The sequence below is a fragment of the Euprymna scolopes genome, chromosome 44, assembly GCF_053919585.1.
Source record: "Euprymna scolopes isolate OS-2025 chromosome 44, ASM5391958v1, whole genome shotgun sequence".
Lineage (NCBI taxonomy): Eukaryota > Metazoa > Mollusca > Cephalopoda > Sepiida > Sepiolidae > Euprymna > Euprymna scolopes.
This window is the reverse complement of record NC_136525.1, coordinates 4,598,235-4,602,876: the sequence shown is the minus strand read 5'-3', so window position 1 is coordinate 4,602,876 and position 4,642 is coordinate 4,598,235.

Here is a 4,642-nt window from a genome sequence, read left to right as displayed (position 1 = left end):
AGTCTCCCTGAAGGATTAAAAACAAGACCTTCCAAAGGGAGAATGAACCCTTTTTCGGGGTCGACGGCCAACTAGCACCGTGTGTGCTTGTGTGTGTGTATGTGTGTGTGTGTTGGGGTGGAGAGGGCTCCTGTAAGCCGTGGTGAAGGTAACCGTTCTAGGAGAAGCAAATCTCTGATTTAAAAAAACAGAAAGTGGGAGGCCAGTACCCGCATTAAGCTGGTCTGCAGTTTAACTTGTTGCTGGCTATCTTGCTCTTGCTTGTTGCTGGATCTCAACATTTTGAACCGAGAGAGAGAGAGAGACTGAGCTGTCGTACAAAGCTAAGACTCTGTAACATCATCTGTGTACAGATACTCTCCCAGGCATTTGTCTATTAAAATGGTCCTGTGGCGATGGAAGTCATTTTTGGGCTCATGGACTTTAACTGTCTGAGAGAATGGCACTCGTCTGACAAGACGTTGCAATCATCATGTATGTATGTATCTATCTATCTATATATACGTATATATATATAGAACTTACTATATATATATATATATATATATGTGTGTGTGTGTGTGTGTGTGTGTGTGTGTGTGTGTGTGTGTGTGTGAGGTGCCTGCAATAAGTTTCCAGCCTTATATTCCCCTTCGAAGTAATTTTCTCCAGCTGCAATGCACTGGCAATGCAATGTACAGTTCCAAAAACTTCTAGACGACCCCATGGAATTCCACTTTTATCTCCTCAGTTCTCCTATAACGACAGCATCTAAGGTTTTCCTTGAGCTTAGGGAATAACCAAAAGTAACAGGGAGACAGATCTGGCCTACACGGAGGGCGAAGAACTGTCCTGATACCCATCTTGGTGAAACAGTCTGGAACGTCTTTGGGACAAGCTTTCGCAATTGTGTGTACTGTTTCCACACTCTGTGGACACACGACGGTCCTTATTCATCAAATTCTTTATTTGGCCAATCAACTCCGGTTTTATGACTTCCTTACTCCTCCCACAACCCTCACCATCCCTCACAGACTTCCTGCCTTCCTGGAATCTCTCATGCAACTCAAAAACTGATGCTCAATTCATGCAAGATGGTCCAAAAGCAATCTGAAGCATTCCATACATTTATGTCACATTTTTTCCAGTTTAAAACAGAATTTTATTGCAGGTGTCCTCATGTCCAGATTGCCGTTTAGAAATTCACCATCTGTGCATATCAGGTTTTAGTAGGGTACATTCTAATTCCGTATGGACGAAGCGTGTGTGTTGAGTGCCCCTCTATATGGGGCTGATTCGTGGTCTGCATATCATCTTCAAGAGTCCAGGGTTTGCGCCTTCTATACAAGATGTCTCTGATCAAGTCACAGGGAGCCAGATCTGGCCGAGAGGGAGTGGGAAGAACTGTTCTGATACACATCTTGGTGAAACAGTCTGTGACAAGGATGGAGCATCTTTGGTTTTGTGCCTTCCATACAAGAAGTCTGATCAATCATTGGCGTGTCATGCAAGGACAGAATGACAAACGGAGAGCTCTTCAGGCGGACAGGATCGGGTGCACTTTTCTCGAGACTCGGTAGGCAGGCCAATCTTTCACGAGAAACACCCGTCTGGCTTAAACTACTGTCAATAATTTTCCCCACTCTTTATCTGTGCCTAAATCCAAACGTAGATTCCATGAGCAAAGCTTCTTTCTTAGAACTGCACGCCAGTGGAGCTCTTTGCCGCTTGTCTGTTTCCCACTTGATTACAACTTGGATATCTTCAAGTCCAACATAAACAAATTCCTGACAAACGGCCCCCTTAAGTAAGACACTTTATCAAAACCCCCAATACTAATGATTACTACAATACTATCTCATTGATTACTGTACACGCAATAACCCTTATCCCTGAGTGGCCTTCGGGCCTTGATAAGTGGTGACCCCCATGTAAAAAAAAATGTCAGTCGAATGTCATGTGAACGCCTACCTCTTCAGACGGACAGGTTCGGGTGCAATTTTCTAGAGACTCGGTAGGCAGGCCATGTCATGTGAACGCCTTCTTCACAATGTATTACATGGCGTTTCACAAGAGGGTACTCGGCCTGATGGTCGTCCGCGTCTCATATTCAAGGATGTGCTAAGGCGTAGTCTCAGGGATTTCGCCGTGGAATGTGAGACAGCACTATCCCGGGATCGGGATGCTTGGTGAGCCCAAATTTATACCGGAAAAGAGAGAGATGAGACGGAAAACCTAAAAAAACTCAAAATACTTCGATCCAAGACGCCATAGTTTTAATCTCTATAGCATTGCCGATTACGACAGACGCTTGCAAAAGAGAGAAGAAGAGAAAAGAGAGAAAGAGAGAGAGAGAGGAAGAGAGGAGAAGAGAAGAGAAGAGAGAGAGGAGGAGAAGAGAAGAGAGAGAAGAGAAGAGACAGAGAGAAGAGAAGAGAAGAGAGAGATAGAGAAAGAGAAGAGAAGAGAAGAGAGAGAGAGGAAGAGAAGGAAGGGAAGAGAGAGAGGGGAAGGGAAGAGAAGAGAAGAGAGAGAAAGAGGCAGAGGAGAGAAGAGAAGAGAGGGAGAGAAGAGAAGAGTGAGAGGAAGAGAAGAGAAGAGAAGAGAAGAGGAGAGAATGAGAGGAAGAGAAGAGAAGAGAAGAGATAGAGATAGAGATAGATAGATAGATAGATAGATAGAGAGAGAGAGAGAGAGAGAGAGACAGACAGACAGACAGACAGATATTCTAATTCTGCTGTCGCTGTTCCTTTGAACCTGAATTCATAGCAATAATTTACATATTTTTCAAGAGTTTACACAAATTTGTAATCCAGCTTTCCCAAAGTAGGAGCAATTCTCTAAACAGATGAAAAATTTTCACGTAATCGTGTAGGTTTTGTGAATACTTTCAAGAGATTAGATAGGCCTACAAAACTTAATACACTTGGTTTTTATCTGTCCAGGTACTCCCTTATACTAGAAGGATGATTAAAGTTGATCAGATTCTTTCTTCAAGTTCTCCAGGATCAGGAAAGGACCTTAACACGCTTCGGCACTTATGCAGAACACGAACCGCGCTGGAACAACGGTGTTATGTAGAAATCCATTCTTTACTGTTCTGTATCTTCATCGTTAATAAACTAACGCACCGCAAAAATTGGATCCAACTTGAAAAATTAAATCACAAAAAGAATGTAGGATATAACGGATCAACTTACCAGAGTATAGCTGCCCGGGGGGTTGGGGTAAGGTGGCGATGCTCTTTTAATTTCCCAAACGAACGATTGCTCTCCAGCTATGCTAACAGATGACAGTCTTTTATTTTTTTATGGCGGCTTCGAATAACCATGAGTTTTAGAACAATCAGCAAAAAGGTTAATTATTCTATTTTTTTTTAAAGTTTATTATCATTTCTATATAGATACATTTTTATTTTAATTTATACTAGACTACCCGTGACCCGTTTGGGTCAGTGTGTTATATTAGTTATGGAATTCATGTATGAGCGTGACACTTGTGACGTAAAGAAAATAGGTTTTTTTTTTGACATAACAGAAACATTTCTATAAAAATATATTAAAATGAAAAATCACGGACGGATCACTCAAACATGAAAAAAAAATCTTCCCTATTCGTGAAAAGTTACCTATTTTTCCGAATAATCGCTCAAAAATCGAAAATTAAACATGGTTTTCCTACGAATCGAACGCCGACAAAAGTCATTTAGCAGCAAAAACGCACATGAACCTACCGATGAGAAATATAAGAATGAAAAACCCATATTGGAATCCTTCAACCAAGTTTTGGAAACTTAAAATCTAAAAAAAAAAATAATTAATAAAACCTGAAATATAAACAAAAAATAAAAAAGAAGGAAGGAAGGAAGGAAAAGGGACGGATAGAGAGTAGTAGTAGTCTTGGCTTTACTACAATGGTTCTTATGTTTGTCAACGGGTTAAAGTTGTTTAGTTGTAAGAAAATAGCGACAGTATAGTTGTAATAAAGAATAGTTTCAAAACACCCCCACTCTTCCCATGTTAAATAATAATTTCGAAATAATAACATTAATATTTCAGTGCGCAGGTCAAAATCTGCACAAAAAGCGATTTGTGTTTAATTGTTTACGTTGTTATGGGTTAATGTTTATGCGCGCATTCGCAAGCGGGTGTCGTAAACCGGAAAGTGGGTTACATCACTCGTTACAAGGTCATTTGAGTTTTTATAATTATATAGATTTAATAAAAATATCAGGAATACGACACCACAATCGAACCATCGGAAATTTCCATGATTGACAATGAACCCATTCCTCTTGGAAGGAGTGATACTTGAAAATGACCTCATAACAAAAAAAAAAAAACAAAAAAAAAAACAATAAGTCAAGGGTCCGTATATGCCAGATGACGTATTATTGCGCATCCGTGCTTCGACGAATCTCAGTTGTTAACTTGCAAGACAACAGCGAAAACAGATGGGACGGAAGTAAGAGACTTGGAAAATAAACACCGGAAGACGCCACGTTAGCTGCTTCCGGTACCCCCGATGGCAGGTGTCAGCGTTCTAACTTGGCAGGCATAGAATTGAAACTCCTCTTACCGACAATAATAATAATAATAATAATAATAATAATAATAATAATAATAAAACGAGAGTTTGAAGTATCCTTTCCCGTTTGAAATTG